The following is a 12,065-nucleotide window of genomic DNA, read 5'->3' as shown; positions in this document are numbered from 1 at the left end:
CTAGAACACTCAGATCTGCCACTCAACTACTTCTGACCCAACCCAGATCTCGGCTGAAGTCTCCGGGTGACCGTGCGTTTGCTCTGGCTGCCCCGGTACTGTGGAATAACCTTCCTCTCGATCTCCGCCCATTGCACTGTTCATAACACGACTAAAAACCCACTTATTCAATCTTACCTTTCCCTCTAGTTAATATTTCTTTTATGATTTTATATGATGCACTTTTATGCTCATTTAAATTCTTGTTTGCTCTGTACCTGTTGCTTTCCTATGTATCAGTGACAGTTATCTGCTTGCATACTTAGTACTTGCTTTGGTCCTATTTCTATTGTTTTCCTTCTATTCTCTATGTTACTTGTTAAGCACCTTGGCATACCCTTGGTTTTTAAGTGTGCTTTATAAATAAAGTTTATTATTATTATTATTATTATTACTATTTTAATATGGATTTTCTGGATGTTTGGTTGATATTCTGTCTTTCTCCATTAAAATAAAAATACCTTAAAAATTAGAAACTGTTACATTTTTTTTAAAGTGGGCAAACGTATAAATTCAGCAGGGGATCAAATAATTATTTTCCCCACTGAGGCCTATTGGCTTCACCTCTGGTCGAAATAACATAACTGATTTAAGTGTAATTTATTTATATATTTATTTATTCATATTTTTTGAACCCATAGATTATTTAAAACATAATGCAGATGAACTCTGAGTGGATCTCTGATTCTGACAGAATATTAAGTATTTAAAATCAGCTCAACCTGCTCAAAAGCAGTCGTTTTATTCTCACATTGTAGTTCTCACATCAGGAACATCATTCTCAGTGCACTTCTATATACATTTAAGAAATTTTATTTCATAACAGGCTCACTTGTGAAAAGATATTTAAAAATCTGAATCCTTTATACATATGTCAGTCAATCAGTGATTGCTTGTCTGATCATTACACACCGAGTGTGTTGTGAAAAACAAAACAAAACACATGAAATTCCTAATTTTTTGCACACAGACTTGTTGTTTCTAGTAAACAAACTGAAAGAGCTGTGCTTTGTGAAAAAGTGGTTCTCATGAAATGCCTGCAAAAAACATCAAGTCAAAATCAAGCGAAAACGAGCTGGTCCTGATGTTTCTAAAAAAGAAAATTAAGAAACTGAGATTCTGGGTTCATCCAGTTCTCATGAGCAGGCAGCAGCAGGGAGAATTTCATGGTTTGATGCAGGAGTTGAAGCTTTCATTCATATTTTGGGAGGTCAGTGCAGCAGTTTGAACTCTTGCTGGCAGAGTTGGGACCACATCTGAGGAGGCAGAGAAATCATTTCAGACATCCACTTGAATTGGAGAAGCATATATCTGTTTCTCAGGTAAAACAGTATTGTTTCATTATTGTAAATTCAGTACTGGTATGTGTGTTGTGCTATAAGAACACTAGTTGCTAAATACAGCAGTCTGATCTGTTTATTTCCATCTGAAAAATCAGAAAATTTGAGCTTAGTCTGAAAAATGTAACAAATTCTTCCAGCAAAATGACTCTGCTGCTGTTTATGATCACATTAAGAATGGGCGAATACGAAATAACTGCATACCCTTTGTGTCCAGTGTGTAAATGCCTTTAGACACCAAACAGTTTTATATTTTTATTAAAACCATAATGACTTTGGAAAGAGTATTGGAAAAAAAACATGTAGGCCTGATCTAGAGTAAGAAGTGTTCAGACAAAACTGAAATGCAAAGAAGTCTTTGAAACTTGTGGTCCTGCAAGGTCTCCGTGATACAAGTCTTCTGATCTATATAGTCTGTTAAAGTCTAAGAATATAAAAAATATTGAGCTAAAATATTAGGCTGACTCTTAGGAGCTCATTCATCAGATGTCCAGTAGAGGGCATTTCCTGTACAGTTTACTAAGTGTGGTTAATTTCATTACAGAAGAACATACAGAGAACAAACTGTAGGTGTATTGAAAAACCTTTAATTACATTCTGGATTAACTGTGTCAGGAGTTGCTGAGTGGATGTGGAGAAGAGGACTCAAACACAGGACTCACGGTGAAGATTCAGGGTGTTTATTGTGAGAGACGAATGACGAGAATAGGAGATGGCTGACTGACTGACTGAACTGATCTGAACTGATCTGAACTGAACTGAACTGAACTGATCTGAACTGAACTGATCTGAACTGAACTGAACTGAACTGAACTGAACTGAACTGAACGGCAAACATGTGGCACAGACAGCAGTGACCACATCAATGACGCGACGGTAAACAGAAGGAAACTGAGGACTTAAATACTCTGACAGATGAGGATGGTAATGAGAGACCGGTGAGTACACAGCTGAACATAATCTGGCTAATGACGCAAGAGACGAGCTGACACGGGGAAAACAGAAAGTGAGGACAACGTTGGTGTGGCAACATAAACTAACCGTGACAGAACTGAAAGCACTGGGTCAACGACCCAAGAACCCTGACAAACTGTAGTCGGATTATTTGACAAAAATCCATAAAACTATTCCAAACAAACATATTGTAACGATGTTTAAGTGTTGTTGGACAGTGACATGTTAGTTATCTCTGCACACTGTTGTTGTTCCTTTAAGATTCATGTTTGGTTGGGCTGCAGGAAGTAGTGAGGGTGGTGTACAGGAAGGGGTGGGGGGACCTGGTTGTTCTGTGTGTGTGCCAGGCTGAAGAGAGGTGTAATACGAGGGCGCTCTCCCCTGAGTTAGCAACCCGCTTGCTTATGTGCCGAATAAACGGACAAACTGAGACCCCAACCGTCTGGTTCTTGTGAATGTTACATTGGTGTCAGAAGTGAAAAAAGAAAAAAGAACCCCAGAACGCCCGACACCCTGTTGCTGGCGACGCTTGCCGTTACGAGACGAAGATGTTGCCGGGCAGGATTAAGAAGGAGACGGAGGAGAGGGAGGTTCGTCCGCGCTCGCCCGCCCATGGAGTGAGGGAAACGGCGCTGCGGCTGTCTGCCGAAGCTGGATTTTCTCCAGGTTTGACTAGGCTCGGGAACTGTTCACACAGCAGCCGCGATTCCGGCGGGAAGGAGTCGACCTCGCTTGGCGCGCCGTCACGTGATGTAAACAAACATGGCGGCGCCCAGCAAGCTGCAGCGAATATAAAAACGCCTAAGTTCAGCGGCAAGACGCCATGGGAAGTGTTTATCGCACAGTTCGAGCTGTTAGCTGTTGCAGCTGGCTGGTCTGAGGAACATAAAGCTCTCCAACTGGCTTTGTGCCTGTGTGAGGATGCAGCTGCATGCCGGCTGCTGCTGACCGAGGAACAGAGGGGAGATTATAATGCTCTGGTCGGAGCACTTCAGAGGCGCTTCGGGCAGTATAACCAACCAGTGCTGCTGAGGTCGGAGTTCAACAACAGACGCAGATTGTCAGGTGAGCCCCTCCGCATTTTGGCCCATGAAGTCGAGTGCCTTTGCCGGAGGGCGTATGACAGCATGCCACCATCAGTGCAGGCGGAGTTAGCTCGGGACCAGTTCCTGCAGGCCCTAAGCCCTAAAGAGCTCCGTATGCAAACTCAGCTTGCTCGGCCGGCCACACTCAGTGCAGCCCTGGAGCTAGCGTTGGAGAGGGAGATGCTTGCAGGATCCTCTGGGGGCGCTGATGACGCACACGTGGTGAGGGCTGTGTCTGCACCTGTGGAACAGATGGAGACGCCAGCGGGCCTGTGCAGTTTGGTGCAGGCAGCTTCGCTGCAGTCGCCTTCCCCTCGGGCTGGCCCACACCGCCGACCTCAGAGCTGCTGGGGATGTGGACAAGTCGGACATCTCATCAGGCAGTGCCCCAAGCTTGCAGCGGTTCAGGGAAACGCCCACGGGCCCGTGTAGGCGGGAGTACATGGGCCCGGGAGAACGACATCCCCACACCACCGCCACCTCCACCCATCACTGTGGGCTGGACCCAGGTTGGCGGCTTCTGCCATGTTCCAGTGACGATTGCGGGGGTGTCCTGTACGGCCCTGCTGGACACGGGATCCAATGCAACGCTGGTCCGACCCGATGTTGTCCCAACCGGAGCTGCTGTACAACCGACTAACGTGCAACTTAAGACGGTGACCGGTGATCTGGCCCCAATGAGAGGGAGGGGAGTGTTCCAGTTCAAGGTGGGGGACCTCGGTGTGTCTTATGCTGCCTGGGTGGCTGACGTGCAGGACGCCTGCATCCTTGGGCTGGATTTTTTACGAGCCATTGGTGGTGTACTGGACTTAGGCAAAGGCTTCCTCGTACTCCCTGATGGGAAGAAGGTGCCGCTTATTCCTCCCCCGGTCTGCACAGCATCTGCCGCGGCATCCACCTCCACCGCAGAGACCCCTGCAGACCCGCCAGCAGAACAGCGAGCGGAGGAGGAGGAGGGGGAGAGGCTCTCAGCAGTGAGGAGTATCTGGTCAAAGAACTGTGAGGGGCTGACTCCACAGCAGCAAGAGAGTCTATGGCAGGTACTAAAAGAGTTTAGTGACATTTTCGCCCTGAAAGACAGTGATGTTGGCTTGACACACTTGGTAGAGCACGTCATTGAGACCGGGGATGCCCAGCCTATTAAAGTGCGCCCCCGCCGCCTGCCCCTGGCTCATCAGGAGGCTGCAGACAGAGAGTTGTGTGAAATGATGAAGGCGGGCATCATAGAACCATCTGATAGCCCGTGGGCCTCCGCGGTGGTGATGGTGCCTAAGAAAAAAAGTCCTAGGATGCATTTCTGTGTGGACTACAGACCACTCAACAAAGTGACGAAGAAAGACTCTTACCCCCTTCCCAGGATTGATGAGTCTCTCGACTTAGTAGCCGGGTCCTCCTGGTTTTCCACCCTGGACCTGCGGAGTGGCTACTGGCAGGTGCCACTGTCCCCGGAATCCAGACCGAAGACAGCCTTCTGCACTAACAGGGGACTATGGCAGTTCAAAGTCCTGAGCTTTGGCCTTTGCAACGCTCCTGCGACCTTCGAGAGGCTTATGGACAGTGTGCTGGCTGGCGTCCCACGGCAACGGTGTCTGGTTTACCTGGATGATCTTCTAGTGCACGGGAGCTCCTTTGATGCTGCCCTGGATGCCCTGAGACAAGTGTTGGAGAGGGTGGCGGCTGCAGGTCTGAAGCTGCATCCCGACAAGTGCCACTTCATGAGGAGGGAGGTGGAGTTTCTGGGCCACAAGCTGGGTCGGGAGGGCATCAGCACTTTGGAGGAAAAAATTCACACCATTACCGAGTGGCCCACACCAGCAGACCAGAAACAGCTCAAAAGCTTCCTAGGACTGGCGTCTTATTACAGGAAGTTTGTGAAGGGCTTTTCCTCCATAGCCGCACCACTCTTCCACCTGCTGCAGAAGGACCGTGACTTCATCTGGACCCAGGACTGTCAGCAGGCGTTCGACACCCTCCGCAGATCGCTGACAGAGTCCCCAGTCCTTGCCCCCCCTGACCCCGCCCTGCCTTTTGTCCTGGACACTGACGCAAGTAATGTGGGGCTGGGAGCGGTGTTGTCGCAGGTTGGGCCGGAAGGGGAGAAGGTGGTGGCGTACTTCAGCCGGGTCCTGAACAAGAGTGAGCGGCGCTACTGTGTCACACGACGAGAGCTGTTGGCTGTGGTGGCGGGGGTGAGACACTTTAAGTACTACCTGTGCGGCACAGCATTTGTTATCAGAACTGATCATGCTGCCCTTCAGTGGCTGATGTCTTTCAGGGAGCCAGAGGGACAGGTGGCTCGCTGGCTGGAGGAGCTCCAAGCCTTCAATTTCACTGTGGAGCACAGAGCAGGGACGCACCATTCTAACGCAGACGCCCTCTCTCGCCGCCCATGTGCTGCAGCTGGCTGCCGTTACTGTGAGAAGCGAGAGGAAATAGAGCGGGAACTCACGACAATAGACGGAGCAGCACAGCTCGCCTGCAGGGCTCTTCTGGTGGTGGATGCAGCGGAGTGGAGGGCACGGCAGGAACAAGACACAGACCTGCTGCCGGTCCTGCAGTGGCTGGAGAAGGGGGAGCAACCCCTTTGGGATGAGGTCACTGGGTTTTCCATCTGTACCAGGGGGCTATGGGCCAAGTTTGCAGCTCTCAGGCTGAAGGAGGGGGTGTTGGAGCGTGCCTGGATGGATCCTGCCACGGGGGAGGAGAGGTGGCAGGTTGTGGTGCCAAGGTCGCTGAGGTCAGCTGTGCTGGAAGCCTGCCATGGGAGCACTGGCTCTGGCCACTTTGGGGTCTCCAAGACTCTCCGCCGCCTCCGCCAGGGCTATTACTGGGGTCAACAGCGGAGGGATGTGGAGGACTTTTGCCGCAGCTGTGATGCATGTTCCTCACACAAAGGGCCACAGGACCAGTCCCGGGCTCAGCTTCAGCAGCAACCAGCAGGAGCCCCAATGGAGCGAGTAGCTGTGGACGTCATGGGCCCATTTCCTCGCACAGACAGAGGAAACCGCTATGTTCTTGTGGCCATGGACTATTTTACCAAGTGGCCGGAAGCATACGCCATCCCAGATCAGGAGGCTGAGACTGTCGCTGATGTATTAGTGGAGGGGATGTTCAGCCGCTTTGGAACAGCAGAGACCCTCCACAGTGACCAGGGGCGTAACTTTGAGTCCAAGGTATTTGCTGCCATGTGTGAACGCCTTGGGATTAAGAAAACCCGCACCACCCCACTTCACCCCCAAAGCGATGGGCTGGTGGAAAGGTTTAACAGGACGCTGGCCCAGCAGCTAGCCATCCTTACCTCAGAACACCAACGGGACTGGGATTACCATCTTCCCCTTACCCTCATGGCCTACAGGTCGGCAGTGCAGGACTCCACCCAATGTACGCCTGCCCTGCTCATGTTAGGGAGAGAGCTGAGAACTCCTGCAGAGTTGGCTTTTGGGAAATCCCCGGACGCGCCAGAGGCACCACCGGGCCGGGACTACGCAAGGAAGCTGCAGGACCGGCTGGATTCTGCACATTCCTACGCCCGAGAGCAGCTGGCGAAGGCAGGCCTGCGCCAAAAGAGGAATTACGACATCACCACTACGGGGAGGCACTTCCGTGCTGGGGAGCTGGTGTGGGTCTACAGCCCAAAGAGGAAGAAGGGACGGTGTCCTAAACTGGATAGCAGCTGGGTGGGGCCTTGCAGCGTCCTAGAGCGAGTGGGGGAGGTTGTTTACAGGGTGCAGTTGCCTCCTAGGGGGAGGATAGTAGCGCTGCACAGAGACCGGATGGCCCCCTACAGAGGACAGTCCCTCCCCTCCTTTCCAGAGGGACCGGGGCTGCGTTCCCCTCCCTCGGACTCTTCACCCCAAAGCCCCGAAGCTCCGCGTCCACCTCAGGGGCTCAGGAGGTCAAGGAGGGAACGTAGGCTACCACCCCGCCTCAGAGACTGTGTCGTTCCCTCGGGGACGAGGAACTTATTGCTGGGGGGGCAGTGTAACGATGTTTAAGTGTTGTTGGACAGTGACATGTTAGTTATCTCTGCACACTGTTGTTGTTCCTTTAAGATTCATGTTTGGTTGGGCTGCAGGGTGGTGTACAGGAAGGGGTGGGGGGACCTGGTTGTTCTGTGTGTGTGCCAGGCTGAAGAGAGGTGTAATACGAGGGCGCTCTCCCCTGAGTTAGCAACCCGCTTGCTTATGTGCCAAATAAACGGACAAACTGAGACCCCAACCGTCTGGTTCTTGTGAATGTTACAATATATTAGAAAATCATTACTTGTTAGTTGAAATAAGAAATAAGAAAAATAAAGATGCAGTTTAAAACTATATTTGTGATCTACAAGCGTCATCATATTTCTATCTTTAGAAAGGAAATCACTTCTAAAGACTTTACTCCTCTGATCTGAGACATGAAATTATTTTATTTTCTTACTTCTTGCATCATCCTAATCATTAAGTTCATCCTCTGTTCTCATATGAGCTTGAGCTGCTGTTAAAAAACACACCTGCAGCCATGACTTTGAATTATTTCTTTAAGATCAGGTTGGTATCAGGTTATCTCCTCAGGTAAAGAGGGAGCTACTGATTTGTTGGATATATAAATGATTTTAAAATATATTTCACTAATTTTATTAATGCCAATTTTAGCTCTATATCAGCTTCCAATTAATGTTCTCAGAGAGGATGTTCCAGAAGTGCTTATTGCTTATTCCCCTTGCCAAGTTCAGATTTTATACATAAACGGCCCAGTAGATGGCGATATATCTCCACTTACTGACTGATGAAGTGACGCTGCATCTGGATACACATCTGGCTCTTTGATGGCCTAGGGCAAGCTGATGGCATAAGATGTAAGTACAACTCCTCCGGTTTCATATGCAAAAAAAAAATCTTTAGTCTGCTTCTTAAACCAGGCAAAGATCTTACACCCAAGCAGTTACCACACAATCTCACTCATAAATTCAAACCTTAAAATACTTTGTCAGAAGATTATTAAAAATCACCCCATACATAATCCATGCTGACCGAACAGGTGTGTAGACACTAAACCAACAATACATGCAGACTACTTAATGTAATAGATTATGGTTCCATCAACAAATTAAAAACCACAGTTGTCTCTTTAGATGCAGAGAGCGCATTTGAAACTAGAAATTTTCAGCAGCAGTTCTACACAAATTTAGATTTGGGGATGAATGTTGATTTGTGTTGATTGTTCCCACACAAACACACACGCACATGAACTTTTGAAAATGTGATGACAAACAGCCACAACACCTTCTATGCCAGGTTTGACAGGCTGAATACAGACACTCCGTCATAGGCCCCTGTGACCCCTCTGAAAAAAGCTGTCGGACTGATGGAAAAACAAAAACACTGAAAACTTAAAAAAACACAGTACGACTTTACCTCATTTCGAATGTACAATGGGATAAATCACTCATTAATGTGCAATACTCACAGCTGGATAGTGTTGCAGCTGGATAGTTTAGTGGTAAGACTACACACCTCGGGAGTGGGGATCACAAGTTCAATTCCCACCTGTTATTCAGTAAGGGTCCTGTCTACACTCCCTATGCTAAAAACCAGCCCCAGAGTAGCAGCCTGTCCGCAGTTCAGGACACAAGCTGTTCACTGTATGTTGTACTGTGTATGTGACAAATAAAATTTGAATATACTCAGTGAAATGTGCGATGCTATTACACTATTTATATATAATATACAATTAGAAGTTTCACCAGCAAGTACTGTAAGAATCACCACCCTTAAGAGTTTTTTTTAATATCTTTTAAAATATCACACACACGTTTTTGTGTCACCAACGCAACAGCGTTTTATTTCTAAAGGCTGAATGTGTACTCTGTTTAAAAACTGACGTGCTCTGTCTACCTATTGATCACGATTCCGAAATTCAGATTTTTAAACTCTTATGAACATTCATGAAACACAAATTTTCCCATACAGAATAAAGTCATATTAGAACCGTTTATTTATTTATTTCTTAAAATAAAATGATCAAATCACCTAGAGATAGGAAACCCTCGTAGATCTGTAAAATGAGGTGTGGTTAAATTAAATCAATTAAATTTTTAAAATTAAATGACTGGTGAGACATTGTTACCAGCCAGGATTTGGAAACACATTTTTTTGACCAGTTGTAGATAAATGTAAAAAGTCATATCAGCATTTCAGGGTTGTCAAGGCATCGGTAAAACAACGCATTACTTTTAAGAGCACATATGCCTTAAGCACATAATAGACTACTCATACGATAAAAACATCGAAACCATAATATTATCTCTAGATGCAGAAAAAGCATTTGACAGAGTTAACTGGAAATTTTTATTCGCAACTTTACACAAATTTGGTTTTGGAAACTCTTTCATAAACTGGATAAGAATATTATACAATTCCCCAACAGCTCGTATCAGAACAAATGACCAGACATCCTCCAGCTTCTGTCTCCTGAGGGGCACCAGACAGGGATGCCCACTCTCCCCTTCACTTTTTGCAATTTTTATCGAACCTCTAGCAGCAACATTTAGACAGGCTACAACAATTAAGGGCATAAAATGTAAGAACATAGAACATAAAATCAGTCTCTATGCGGATGATGTGTTGCTTTTTCTGCAAAACACACAAACCAACCTCTCTGAGGTAATTACTTTAATAAACTGGTTTTCAAGAGTTTCAGATTACTCAATTAACTGGCCAAAATCTACAGTTCTCCCCATTAACTGCTCCTTCCATAATTCTTCCTCTGCCCCACTGCAATCCGGAAATATTAAATATTTAGGTATTAATGTCTCTCCTAAGCTTTCAGACTTAACTAAATTAAACCACATCCCACTTCTAAAGAAAGTAGAAGGCGATCTGACTAGATGGAAATCTTTACCCATATCACTCATGGGAAGGGTCGCCACTATAAAAATGATGATCTTGCCAAAAATAAATTACTTATTTTTGATGATCCCTAACAAACCATCACAAGATTGGTTCAGATCTCTGGATTCATATATTTCCAAATTCCTTTGGAAAGATAAACCCCCACGTATCAGCTTAAAAACGCTACAAAGAACCAAGGATAGAGGAGGATTAGATCTGCCTAATTTTTACCAATACTTCTTAGCCAACAGGCTTCAGTTCATCTCAGAATGGTTAAAACATACCTTCTCAGTTGAGCCCTGGCTAGATGTTGAACAGGCACTATGCAAGGATCTAGAGATTTCAGACCTACCATTTATTAGCTCAAACATCAAAAGACATGAATGCTTTAAAAGTATCAACATCAGCTTTTCTCTGACAGCATGGTGGGAGTTTCTAAAAATAACGGAGTCTTCATTAATCCCATGCAAACGTACACCTATCTGGAATAACCCTGACATATTACAAAACAATAATATGATTAATTTCCCAGAATGGAGTTGTAAAGGAATTAAATACTTAGAACATATATTAGAGGGAACAGAATTTATTCCATTTGACAGACTAGTTGCACAATATGGGATCAACAAGACAAGATTTTTAGAATATCAACAAATTAAATCCATAGTAAAAAAGAAATTTAACCTCAGTCAAGTTGAATTACAAACACCACTAAGTGCGGCACATTTTCTTACTCTTAAATCCCCCAAATTATTATCTAAAATATACAGAACACTTTCTAAATTAGATGAATCAATATCCCTTCCTATTGCAAAGTGGGAAGCAGATTTATCAGTCAGCTTAGACCAAAACGTCTGGTCTGAGATTTGCTTAAAAACCTTTAAATTAATTAAAAATCCCAGTCTGCAATTAATACAATACAAAATACTACATAGAGTGCACTATACAGGTCATCGGATGTTCAAGATGGGCTTTACATCTTCCAACAACTGCTCACACTGTCAAGGCAATACACCAGACAATTACATCCACGCTCTTTGGTTCTGTCCACCAGTGCAAAAGTTTTGGCGCGAGATATGTGAAGACTTATCAAAGTGTCTGAAATGTAACATTCCAACTTCCCCCTTAGTGTGTCTACTGGGCAGCTTAGATAATGTCACTTCAGAAAAGAATATAGTCCATATGGTTTTCACTGCCCTATGCATAGCCAAGAAAACAGTCCTCATGAACTGGAAAAATAAAAATAATCTTAATTCTAACCAATATAGAAATTATCTATTAGATTACATTAGTCTTGATACAGCCTCTGCCACCACATCAGATCAATTGCTCTGGGCTCCTTTGATCAGCTCCATCACCTAGTGGGGGTGGGGGGTCATAGTTTGGTCCCGCCTTCACTGTTGTGATTGGTGTGGGGGTAGGGACAGGCTTAGGGCGTCGGGGGGTTCCCCGGAGGCATCTTCCTTGGGGGGCTCAACCCGGGGTAGCGGTCATGTCCGGTTGGGGGCTCTGTTGGCTCTCAGGTGACTGTTTCCTCGCGGCTGCGTGCAGCGGGGCTAGGGGAGGGTATGTGCTGACGGACGTGGGTTACTGACCTGGTAGCCTGGCTGCCCCTGGGTGGGTCCGGGATGGGCGTGAGGTTCTGGGGGCGCTCCGTCTCCGGGCTGGGGCCTGGGCCGGGCCTCGGGGGCTTGGGTCCTGGTTGGTGTGTTGCCGGGGTTGTGGGCGGGTGGGTGCATGGGGGCCCAGCCCTGGAGCAGGGTGCCGCCGGTGCG

Source organism: Diplotaxodon limnothrissa, linkage group LG9 (assembly GCF_057381915.1).
Source record: "Diplotaxodon limnothrissa isolate DT_005_m linkage group LG9, D_limnothrissa_male_GT1.1, whole genome shotgun sequence".
Classification (NCBI taxonomy): domain Eukaryota; kingdom Metazoa; phylum Chordata; class Actinopteri; order Cichliformes; family Cichlidae; genus Diplotaxodon; species Diplotaxodon limnothrissa.
This window is presented reverse-complemented; position numbering follows the sequence as displayed.